Genomic DNA, 13,427 nt, shown 5'->3' with positions numbered 1-13,427 from the left:
AATTAATGATTACTTATAATTTTTAATTAATTTTAAAATTCAGTATTATAAAATTAAACTGTCATAACCTAACCTAACCAACCAAACTTGCTGATATGAAAAATTTGTTGACAAAAAGTTAGTGCTGCCAGCGGGTTTCGAACCCCGGACCTCCTGAATACCAATCCAAATCGCTACCAACTATGCCACAAACGCCGCTGAAATCACATCGTTTCGTTACGGTAATCGTGTCGCCTCAAGAGAAGACATTATCCACTAGAGATATGACGTCACTACACCTTTAGCCTTAGTCCCTTCCGTGTGCCCATTCCGACAGCATCCCACCAACCGATCACATGGCCAACATAACAACACGAAACGCCGAAAACAAACCAGCAAAAACAGTGGCACGTTTTTCTCTAATGTTTAACCAGAGAGTAATTTTTTTTTTTTAGTCATGAGTCTACTTGGGTTATAATTTATTACTTATCTTGTTATTAATTTCTTCTGTGGTTGCCTGGGCTGGTTATTTTGACACTTCTTTAACCTGAGAACATTGATTGTTAGTTACACATATATGTATTATGTTTATAGTATTTTTGATGTTTCTTTGTAAGTATGTTTAGGTTAGTTTGTGTTCCATGTAAAAGAAGGATATCAATCTAAAGGATGGTTTTATCAGGATTAAGGGTTAGGGTGCAAAATCTTCTTGGCCAGGGGTCTGTCAGGCCTGACCTAGGATGGTCTTCAAAAGTTCCAAAATCGGAAGATCCAAAGAATATATTGCCGATCGGAAGTTCCAAAATCGAAAGATCCAACGTTTATATTGCCGATCGGATCTTCCAAAATCGGAATTTCCAAAGGTTATTTAGCGGGTCGGAAGATCCAAAATCAAAAGATCCAAAGAAAATATTGCCGATCGGAAGTTCCAAAATCGTAAGATCCAAAAGTACAGTCATAACTAGAAGTACAAATTTATTTCTTAAAGTAAACTTATGAAATAGGCTGTCCTTTTCACTTTGGATCTTGCGATCGTATGTCGGGTCGGAATTTCCAAAACGCTACTAGTCAGATCGGAACATCCAAAATGCTAGAACTGTTGCGTCTCTCAGATTGAAGGCGATGAACGCCGTAACCAGCCGCGTTGCTAATGTCAGGGGAAAAGTTTAGACACTCGAGTTTAGATCTGTATGGAAAAGTAACCAAACTACTTATTTGGTGTGTGTATTTTTTGTCCAAAAACCATTTCAACATCATATTTAAGACGTATATTCAGACAATGTTTAAAAACAACATTTTAATTCGCTCTATGTTAGATAAATATTGTCACATAAATTAGCCATTAAGTATAACGGAGTTTTTAATTAATTTTAGTTTTGTTCTAATTTATATTACGTAAAGGCAATTACTAAAATACTGTTTGTATTTTATCAATGGAGTATCAAAATGCCCTTTGAAGCACTCTTTGTATAGTTTTACAATTCTCTTAGCGTATGTATTGGCCTTAAATATATGCTATGATAATTTTTTTTACATCTCCTTTTTTAAATTTAACCATCATGACAACAATATTATCAAACATAGATGGAATGAAATACTCCTAATAGAAGAGTTAATCTTCTGAGAATACTCTCAGTAGGCTAACATTTTTTTTTTGCTATTAGAACATAGAATTAAGTATTATGGAACAAATAGGTAGTTTACTTTGTGGTTTATACTGTATTTATCTGAAGTAACTTATCTTACTAATATTATAAATGTGAAAGTTTGTGTGTTTGTTTGTGTGTTTGAAGTTCAATCACGCATAAACCACTGGACGGATCGAGCTGAAATTTGGCATGATGATAGCTTACATTCCCGATTAACATATAGGCATATTCTTATCTCAAAAATCCTTTCGGGCTCTGCCCCAGTGGCTCTGTAATTCCCCATGTTAACCTTATGAGTATTCATATTTAAAGGGAATTAAAGAATTTAGTCAGCTGTTTTAACTAAAAAAGTTGGTTCTATGAAATGGAAAAGCATTAAAAAGTTATAAGATTTACCAACAGGGTGCAGCACTATATTTTTTTTCATTTATGAAAACAGCTAATTTCTAAGCAACAACAAAAAACTGTGATTCGCAATGAGAACTGTCAAAGTAGGAGTGTTTACAGTTATGTTTATGGTTTTCATTTCATGAATAATTTGTGATATTTTGCGAATTGTTGATAATTTATTTTTCTCTATTGTTTAGGTGAAGTGGTAGAACATTATGGCTATGGTAGATGTGTAATACTATAGAATACTGTAAATTTAAAAAAGCAAATTTTATCAAACTGTGTCCTCCCTTATTACAAACGCAAAGCTTAAGTATAACTGCAATAAGCATTTTATACTTATATTCCAACCCCGTACGAAGGACGGGTACTCTGCTAGTCTTTTTATAAAGTAAAATATGTATCTAGATAACAGTCCAATTTGTTTAGGAAATCTTAATTTTCCTCATACAGTTTCTAACTCCCGTATTTGTCAAATACTGCTTGCCTCACTGTGGTATATATAGATTGCCTTCTAACAAGGCACCATAATTGCAGACGGCGTATATCGGTTGATGCCATGTTGATGTATGTAACTAAATCATAATCCCTGAATTTAAAATCTTAGATCGAAAGACTTAATGCTAGACTTTAAAGACTTTATGATTGAAAGATACCAATTCAATAATACAAGTCTTGAATTAACTCAATCACTACACTAACTCTTGTTTGTGTCTGATACTAAATACATTAAAAAGTAGTATGCAAATTATTTGATTTGCATTTTATATTTATATGAATTTTTTTATATGCTCAACAAATTTTTACCCTTCGTTCATTTGGGGTCTGAGGCATATCCCTAATCATTTCATGGCTTTTGTTTGATCAATGTCAATGTAAGGGTTATTAATTACTAGCAAGTACCTTCGGCTTCACCTGCGATGGTATAACCATAAATATCATATAGCATAAGAAATGCTTTATGATATTTACTTTTTTTACGTAATTAAGTAAATTTGTTTGTGTAATCTTTTTGGATTTAGTTACTTCTTTAATTATGTTACGGTAATAATAATAATTATCCGTAATGGTTGTGCCAATGATGATGAGTAAGATATTATTATTGTGTACTGCCTCCCGTAAAATTAAAATACCCCCGCGTCAGTGAACCTGCAGAGAAAGCAAATTTCCATTTACCTTGCTGTAATTCTACTAAATTCTTCCCTAGAAATTGTAAGAAATATTTCCTATATGAATATTATTAATTTCAATGAGTACCTAGGTTTGCTGTTACAGGGGGGAGATAATTTGGTGTGTATGTTATTGATAGCTTGGTATGAAGTAAACCAATTTGCCCAATCTGTTTCTCTAAGGTGTAGTTATTTCATAGGCTGTATCGTATATTTCAAATTAGTAAATCCTGTGTTGAATTATAATACAGATGTAGAAGAAACTTATGATATAAAGAAGAAGTGCTCAAATGTAATCATAGGTTGATATAGACCTTAATTGTCTTTGTTTGTAAAATACAATGCCGCAAATCCAAACTCTAACGGACAATCGAGTCGGGCGGAGCACGAAATGAGTTTTGAGATAAGAATATGCCTATATTTTAATCGGGAATCGAATTTCAATCGGGAATTGTGTAAATAAAACAATTGCTTTATTTACACAATATTCGTCAATTAATAATCTGAGCCCTATCTATAATTACAGTGCCTTGTGATTCAGAACGCAACCCATATACATCACAGTTACGAAAACAGTATTTGAATAGTAAAGGGAGTTAATGTACAAATGTTGGTCAGTCGAACGCACGGGAATCGAGTAGTCAATTTTTTAAACAGTTTAATTCAGAACAGCTATTTACACATATAAAGACCAAAAAACTATGTCGTATAAGTCAATTCTCATATCTTCAACGATTAAGCGATAGTTTGCAGAACAATAAGTATTTTCAAACATGACTTAAAATTGTTACAACAACACCTTTTACTTAGGTACACAAATTGAATCTCCAACAAAACTTGATTAGACGCAAATGTTTGATATACAGTTGAACATTTTACATTTCCTGATAAAACACATTCTTTGTAAGGAAAAAATTACATTTCACTTGAATTAGGTTACAGCAGACATTCGCTAGTTGTGGGGAAAACTAAATATAATTTAACGTTACAATTTCAATTTAATTAAATTTGAAACTACCTGTTTGTTACAACAACCGGAAACAACTTCAAATATTTAGCGTTGGTTACTAGTACACTATTACAACTTAATAATTCAGCTCAAATAAACCACGACAAATTCATTATCTTTTCATTTTTCAAATGATTTATTCTAGATTCTCTTACGGAGTAAACAAAAATTGTCATAAGCTATAAAAATAAGTTATTATTTGTTTAAGACGTTTGCCAGATAATTTAGTATTGTTATTGTCAAGGTTAATACTTAAACCATCTTTTAAGAATAAAAATAAACACGTTATTTTACTTTTGAAAATAAATAGTAAACAATACCAACACTAGCCCTGCATGCCTTCAAAATCCCATATATACAGGGTGGCGCATATGGATTGGGTGGTTTTAAAATACTTGTCAAACTGTCAATTTTAAAGGTATTGGATTGAAATAAAGTGCAAAGCGTGTAGTTACAATGGAAGTTTATTGACAAAAAAATTGTTAATTTAGTTTTTAAAAATTACATCCATCAAATGCCTTCCTTCTCGAGCGACGCGTTCTTGGAGTCGGTCCTTGAGGTTCCACATTGCTCGCTTAAGCACATCACCAGGAATTGATGTGATTTCGTTGTGAATTGCAGCTTTCAACTCCTGAATGGTCCGGGGTTTGTTCATGTAGACCCTTGCTTCAGGAGTTGAAGGCTGCAATTCACAACGAAATCACATCAATTCCTGGTGATGTGCTTGAGCGAGCAATGTGGAACCTCAAGGACCGACTCCAAGAATGCGTCGCTCGAGAAGGAAGGCATTTGATGGATGTAATTTTTGAAAACTAACTTAACTAATTTTTTGTCAATAAACTTCCATTGTAACTACACGTTTTGCACTTTATTTCAATCCAATACCTTTAAAATTGACAGTTTGAGAAGTATTTTAAAACCACCCGATCCATCTGCGCCACCCTGTACATGTATGTATGAATGCGTGTGTATTTAAGTGTGTGTACTTGAAAATACTAATACAAAAATATTAATTAAAATATCAATTAACAAAACAAATAACCATTAACGTTGCTGGTGACGACGTGTGTTTAAACGCCTTCAATCTGAGAGACGCAACAGTTCTAGCGTTTTGGAACTTCCGATCTGATTACTAGTTTTGGATCTTCCGACCCGGCATATGATCACAAGTTCCAAAGTGAAAAGGACAGTCTATTTCATAAGTTTACTTTAAGAAATAAATTTGTACTTCTAGTTATGACTGTACTTTTGGATCTTACGATTTTGGAACTTCCGATCGGCAATATTTTCTTTGGATCTTTTGATTTTGGATCTTCCGACCCGCTAAATAACCTTTGGAAATTCCGATTTTGGAACATCCGATCGGCAATATAAACGTTGGATCTTACGATTTTGGAACTTCCGATCGGCAATATATTCTTTGGATCTTCCGATTTTGGAACTTTTGAAATACTCCCCTGACCTAACCCGAAAAGGAGGGGAGACCACGGAAAGAAGAACCTTCGGCCACAGGAAGTATGTATTGTGTCTCAGTGTATGTTGTTGAATAGTCTCTTATGTATTTCATTTTCCTTTCTCTCAAATGTTCTTTTTGATAACGATCAGGAAACTTGATAGTTCTTTATAAATATTGCAGTATAACCTATATCTCAATGGTGGTAAAAAGGTGGTAACACTTTTTACTGCCAACTGTCGCTGTACTGACTGGTGCTGCTCCGTTGCTCCGTGTCCGTGTGTCGGAATTTTGAGGTAAGGAGATTTACTTTCAAAGCAATACCAATCAGCAGGACAGGAGCAGAATCAAGTGAAGTGAAGAAGAAGAACTTAACTTCAACTTTCCAAGTCAAGTGTCAACATCAACATTCAAGTCATTCAACTTCTACAACAACAACAACAATCGGGAATCGCGAATCGCCTCTTTGAATAGAGTTTATTGAGTTGAAAGTGAAATATTTTTGTTTTGTGATTGTCTTTTCTTTTTATTTTGTGTAAAAAGTTGTGTTTTTAAATAGAAAACTGTGATCTTCTAAAAACTGGAGGTACTTTTTGATTGGCATAAATAAATCCATGTTGTTCCAAACTGTTCTTGGCTATAAGGTAAGTTATGAATTTTAAGTTATGAGTTATGAATGAAGCCAGAAAGGTGTACACTGTGTTTCGGGTACAGTTTCTTAACTGGGCTATGCTAATATCGATTGAAACTATAGATTCGATTAGTAAACCATCATTAGATTTGTTCATCATCAGCAAGACTGATTGGTTAGTTAGGCCTATTTTAGGTCATGACTGTTTAATTTCATAATAGGCCCTAAACTTAGATTTATTTAAAAATATTGATTATTAATCAACATTTTCGATAGTTTCAATCGATATTAGCATAGCTTAGCCCAGTTAAGAAACTGTACCCGAATTCTAGAAAAAAGTTGTAGGCCTAACTTATCAAAATATTTGCAAAAATAAAAAAGTTAGGCCTATAAGTTATAACCATTTTATATAGGCCTAAAGCATTGCGTTTAAGTACAAAATGGCCTCGGCGGCTGTTGATTATACGGATGAAAAATGCTGGCAGCAAAACGGTTAAGTTAAGTTAAGAACTTTGACCGATGAATTACATTTTTATGTGTCAAAATGATTTCTCAATTCCTGTGGCTATCACTCAGTTGCTGTTTTGGAGGCTAACTGTTAACATGGTCTGTTTACTAGATATTCGGTTGTAGAGGTGTGTACGTCAAGTTGCTATTTAAACTTATTAGTTTGTTATCATTGTTTTATAGTACATAGTTTAGATTCAACAGATTAAAAACTCATCCACCATCTAGCCAGCAAGGATCAAGATAACTTCTGTGATTATAGGCTATAAACAGAGATGTATTTAAGATATGGAAACTGTGTCGTATCACTACGGCTCAACCTCAAGTAACACATCATCCCAGTAACATTTTGGCCCGAAATCCTCAGATGTGGCCTGCGGTCCAGCTCTTACCTGCCCACTAAAAAAATATTTGACAGTTCTTCAGTACGGTACGGTAACTATTTGGGAGAATGGATATAAACTAACAAAAGGCATTAGATTTCAAATTGACTCACCTCGAACTGCGTTCCGCAAAGGCTTTGAAAAGGTAATTTTTAACTAAACATTTATACTAATTTCCACATAAGGTTAGGTTAGGTTAGGTGTAAGTTAGACCTCACTCTTACGAATAACGTTAAAATTTGCAACATCTTCTCTCGTAAACAAAGGGGTTGGTGGGGATGAGATACCACGGATTCTGAAAGAGTAACGGTTGAGCGACATTCCACCACATGGCTTACTACCTGAACTGAGTTTCTCAACCCTTGTAAAATTTTTGTCGGGCTGAAATGTTACTCCATTAGCTTATTAATCAACTGTAAAAGCGATTGGGACGAAGCATTATACTGTTTTTTTAAGAAATTGAGTTTGCTCTCGAAGTGTTACTACACCTGTGCGAGCAGCCCAGATGAGAGGAGTAAACAGAGCTGTTTCTATTGTGTAGTAACACTTCCATGGAAACAGCTCTCTTTCCTCCTCTCATCTGGGCTGCTCGCACAGCGGATTTGTGGCAAACAACCTTCGGGTGTGAGAGTTTCTACTCTTGGTGTCAATGACAATTAATTCTTCACTGCACCCTAATGTTTTGTTCGTTTTTGAAAAATTTTAAATCCATGCAGTCAGACGCCAGATGCCTATGAGCGGCTAAACCCAACGGAAGTCCCTAAAAGCAGAGGAAGACCAACAAAAAAGGGACTTTAATTGAAAAATATTGACCAACTAGCTGTTGTACCCGTGCTTTGCAACGGGAAGAGGACACGATAACACGAAATGCAAAAAAATGAATAGTACTGCACCCTGTTGGTAAACCTTATAGGCCTAATTTCGTAATGCTATTTAGTATCATAGAACCAACTTGTGTAGTTGAAACAGCTGACACAATTCTTTTATTGCTTTTAAATATGATTACTCATAAGGTTAACATGGGAAACTCCAGAGCCACTGGGGCGGAGCCCGAAAGGACTTTTGAGATAAGAATGCGTCTATATGTTAATCGGGAATGTGAGCTATCATCACACCAAATTTCAACACAATCCGACCAGTATTTTTCCCGTTTACTTGTCACAAACATACATCCATACATCCAAACTTTCTCATTTATAATATTATATAGGCCCTATATAAGTAGGATTAGTAGGATTTTTCTTGAAAGTGTAGATGCGCGTAGTTATAGGGCACCCTCAGGGCTATCTCTCTCCCATGTGCGCAGTTTATGTGCCGAACATCCATTTTGGTGCTTAATTTGAGTGTGCCCATAATAATAGATAGGCCTAACAAATAAAATTATGAATATAGTCAGCATCCTAAAAAATATTGGTGGGACATTAAAGAACAATATATTTTAAATCGGATCATATGACATGGATATAATTCTAAAAATGTTATTGAATATCTATGGTTCCATAATTGTGTAGCCCTAATCACAGTTTTCACGAACTGAGAATAAAGAGTCATTCTGTGTTACAACCCTCAATGCTTTTAATTTCAAAATTTATTGCAATTTTTTGTGATTTCTCGATTAAAACCCATAGTAACTCCCTTTTAGCGGATTTCCCCTATAGGGAATAAGCTATTACCGTAGTACTCATGGTAAGACCTGGACCCAGCACCGATTTGCTTTTTTGTTTTGAGGTCCCTAGAGACCAAAAACACCATCCGTTTGAATTCATATATATATATATATTCATATATGTGTACGTTAGCACGAGGACTCGAGCAAAAATTATCCGATTTTTATGAAATTTGGTAAAAACGTGTAAACCTACGTTTATTTGAACGAGTTCGCGAACCAGCATGATCGGACTATGGGAACAGGGGTTTATGGGTGGTTTTAAGGGGTTAAAATTGGTTTTTCCCATTTTTTTCCCTAGAAACTTAAAATTTAGCAATTTCTTTCCAAACCATTTTGTAGAGCTTAGAAAAACAAATAATTTAGTATATTGAAGCGTTAATATGCGCCTAATTGTTACGGAGAAAATTCCAAAAAAATGTAAATTTAAAATTCCCATGTTATTCTTATGGAGAATAAGTAGGCCTAAACTGTTGTTGTTTGCTTGTTTATGAACATATTTTGATCACATTTGGAAAATGCATACTAAACTATTACATTTTACAAAAAAACAGCTTTTTACCCTCCCTGTTGCAGCAAACCTAAGTACTCGTTAAACTAATGTTATTTAAATAGAGAATAAATGTGATATTTTTAAGGAGGCATTTTAGTGTAAATCCAATCAGGCAAATGGAAATTCGCCTAGTCTGCAGGTTTGCTGCGGCGGGGGTATTTTGTTATAGAGGTTGGCGGCCTCTTTTAACCTTGCATTTGCCCGTCCACATAGACTACAGATCTGTGCGTGGAATGTATCCAGCAAAGCAAGGGGTGAGCCGGTACAGTACAAAGGTGAACTGTACTAATAAAATGTTTGTGGCAGTAACCAGGATCCGTCGATCCGAACCCATGACATCACTGCCTTGGGCACGAAACGTGACGCTACCAACTGAGCCACCGACTCACCTTTGCTAACCCAATTAAATGTTTTTTAAAAATTTTAACCTAAAAAAAGAAGGTATGACTGTGTCAGTTTGCTTATCGTTAATCCGAGTGACTGTTTGCGCATTGGCAACGAATCGATGATATGGCTTGACTTATAAAATGATCTAGCTGTCTTTGCTAACAAGCGTTTCAACGTTACCTTATTATTTCTTCTTTTTTTAATGAAACCAGCTACGCCAGATAGGTTGTGTCAATAAAAAGACCCCACTGATACTTTTGTATTGATAGGATACCTATACAGGTTGAATAAAAAGTCAAGACCCCCCCCATCTAACATTTTTCTAATTAAACATACAGAGGTGGTCGTGTAATCTTACCATGAAGTTTCATTTAATGGTTTTGATAACTTTGATTGTCCCCCAAAAATTTGTAGGGGCTACTAAAAAAATTTGAAATGTATACCCCCTTCAAGTGACACCTCATTTTTACTGTTTACCAAAACTTAATGAATGGCGAAAACCAGAGTTTGTCATCTCTTCTCTATCCAAAAAGGTAGTACAGTATTTGAAGTCTACACATAAAAAAGAATCAATGTGATGGTAATATTGGCTACTATTTTGGATAGAGAAAAGATAGATAGAAGTTTTTGTAAACACTTAAAAGTGAATTGAGGGGGTTTGCATTTAAAAGTTTTGATTTGCCCCAAAATCCCCCATTTTTTAGGGACACTCAACATTTAGGGGTTACTGTTTTAAGATTGCACGACCACCAAAAGCATATCTCTGTATATTTACTTAGAATAATATTAGATGGGGGTCTTGACTTTTTATTCACCCTGTACATTCACGTGTGGCGGTCGGATCGAGCCTCAAATATTATTCTGTTCCTCGAAATAATTGTCTTGGATATAGAATGGCTTAGCCATAGTACAGTGCTAAATTCTGGGCTGTGCAGGTTTTTTGTAGGGCGAGCTGTTGTCTATCCGGATCTTAGGAGCCGGGAATGCATGTTTTGTTTGATAAAGCCTACAGAAGAGAAGGTCTATTTTCATTGTTTAGTCTTTTCTGGTGTGTATGGACAGTGTTTATAGTGGGAGAGATTTGAGTGTTATTTATAATGCAAGTTGGACATAACATAATGTAGTGACTATAGACTGTTAAATTTTGGTTCATGCATTTACGTTTGTGTACATCCTTATTGTTATTCCTAACTCGCGTAGGCCTATAGCTCAAACTTTGATGTTGGGAAAGTTTAGTGTTGGGGTAGTTATAGGTTTTGAAGTAAAAGCCCTGACTGAATAACTCGTCAAAATGGTCATTGTAGTCGTCGAAGAGCGTGTTATATTTCTCTGCTGGAACTGTCAAGTGTTGTGGCCCAGCTGCCCCGCGGCGCGGCGGCGTCTTTGCACCCCCGGGGTCTGTTTACTTTGGCGCGAGGGGCAAACAACTATACTATGGGCCTTCTAGGAAGAATAGCCAATCGTATAATGCACGTCGGGGAAGATTTATTTCACGAAGCGGGCCGCCTTCTCTCCACTAGGGTATTTCGGGGGGCCTTTAGTCAGTTTTTTGGGGAATTATTCTAATAGTTGTGAATCCCGAAGTTTGTAGTGAGTTATCTTTCGTTATGGGGTGGTTAAAAAGTCGTCGTGTATGATAGAAATCAGTAATCGACACTAGCGGACACTGTTGGTTGTTAAATTCACCTACGACCATTTTTATTCTAAAACTGGTTATAGCTTAAGAGAAAAAGGGTGTTTACCTAACTCATCTCGCTAGTCAAAGCTCTTACAAAATTTTATCATATTCCCATATTTTGACTGAGTGAATCTGGGACACCCCCACTCCGTAGGGCTTTGAGGTTTAACAACGTTTAACTATATATTCGACCGTCAGTTGGGCAGTAGAGTGGCGAAAACTTCGTGGTTTGGAATGTGGAACCAGTTGCGTGCCAAACACACATAAACAAGAGGAAGATTCGGATAAACGAGAGAAGTTGACGGCGATCGATTCTTTTAAGTCACGTTTAAATATCATTGGGTTAGTTCTCAACTGGCGGCCTTGCGGCCAACAAACATGCACCCATCACGTAACAGAAGAACCGCGTTTGTTCAAAATCTTAACTCATACTTTTCTGTATATTCTTATTCTTACTATCGCAAAACACGTTTTGCATAAATATCAGTGTACACATTATGGCTGCTCACCACTTCCTTGATTTTTTGGTTATAGATGAAAGCTAAAAGAAAAGTTTCATGTAACAATTTGTGTACAATTTAGTACAATACGATACCGTGTTTGGCGATCGAAACAGACTTTAACACAGTAATTTTATGATGGTTGTATATTTGCCACGTAATTAAGCTGAATTTATTATTATATTGTAACTAGTGGCTTGTAGGGGCAGTAGCCCCTATGTATAGGCCTATATTGTAGTAATTATTTTGTACAAATTATTAGTCCCATGGGTTACCCTACCTTGATTATCGTTTAACATTATTGTATATTATAATATGTATAATAGTTATTACATACCTGCATAATGCATTTTGAGGTCTGCTCTGTTAAAAATAAAAATTACAAAGGATTTTTCATGCGGTGTGTTTATAGTATAAACTTTCTAATCATAATACAACTAAGGATAATTTTCAATGATAATCTTCATGACTATTAATTAAATGTATATACATTTCTTTGAATATAGACAAATTCACTTAGATAAAATACATGGAGATAAATTTTTCAAATAAATGCCAATTTTTGTGAAAATTTTCCTTGTAAACTTAAACGGCATATTAGGATCTGTGGATATTAGTATTATTTTTGGCATGGAAAATACGTTTCCTTTGCCTACTCCAGTAATTACTACTAACTTTACACTTTTTCCAGTAATACCTAACACAACCAATCGTACTCCATTAACTAATCCAGACCCTAACTTCATATTTCTAATGAGCATCACTATTGAACCAACTTTTAAAACTAATTTGTGTGGTGGCATTCCAGATCGTGCAATTAAATTAATATAGTCAATTAGTAGGTTCAACCTCTCTTAAGGGTTAGTATACATATTACAGTGCATATTACATATTACCATATGCTTTAAATAAAGTTAAACCACATGTTTTAATGTAAACAAAGCAAACATGACCTAGATTCCCATGTTATTTAAATGTGAATTATTTTATTCTGTCACAACCTCTTGCTGCATAATTAAGAAAAATGAATAATTTTCCCCAAAATTTCATGCCCAGACCTTTAAAATGAGACCCCTCCCAGCTTTCTACGCCCTCCGGTTCGCTCACAATTTCATTGTAAAATTTTGGGCTTACGGAATTAGATATATAGATAGATAATGAAGTGTCGTAACGCCCTTGCATTCTATCCCCAAATCTCAACATTCATTACTCCTCATGTGGTCACATCCTTATATCTGTCCCCCGGGCTCGGCGGAAGTCAGGGTTCGTCAAAGGTTTCCGTGCTTCCGCCAGTGGTCTCCTTCCGCCGGTACCTCTGTAAATCCTTACAAGGCCCTATAAATCCTCCTGTTGTGTGCTTCTAGAACCATCGCGGGAAATGAACGTCATAGGACGATTAAAAATTGGTCATGATTTGTCTTTTTTTTTACCACTGCATGAAATGGTCACATTGCCACACCTGTAAACAGAACG

The 13,427-nt window shown here is 35.4% G+C and overlaps 1 protein-coding gene across 1 annotated transcript in view; it reads left to right on the top strand.

Annotated features, from left to right (window-relative positions):
* The first annotated feature begins 6,140 nt into the window (after nt 1-6,140).
* The window catches only part of LOC129002499 (rho guanine nucleotide exchange factor 10-like), a 92,273-nt gene continuing 84,986 nt past the window's right edge, over nt 6,141-13,427 (top strand). Inside the window, exon 1 of the mRNA XM_054430344.1 lies at nt 6,141-6,293. The gene's annotated coding sequence lies outside the window, so the exon portion shown is untranslated. The remainder of the gene's footprint in view (nt 6,294-13,427) is intronic.

This window comes from Macrosteles quadrilineatus, unplaced genomic scaffold (assembly GCF_028750875.1).
Source record: "Macrosteles quadrilineatus isolate MER2022 unplaced genomic scaffold, UCM_ALF_1.0 Scaffold_9__3_contigs__length_116548681, whole genome shotgun sequence".
NCBI lineage: Eukaryota > Metazoa > Arthropoda > Insecta > Hemiptera > Cicadellidae > Macrosteles > Macrosteles quadrilineatus.
This window is presented reverse-complemented; position numbering and strand designations above follow the sequence as displayed.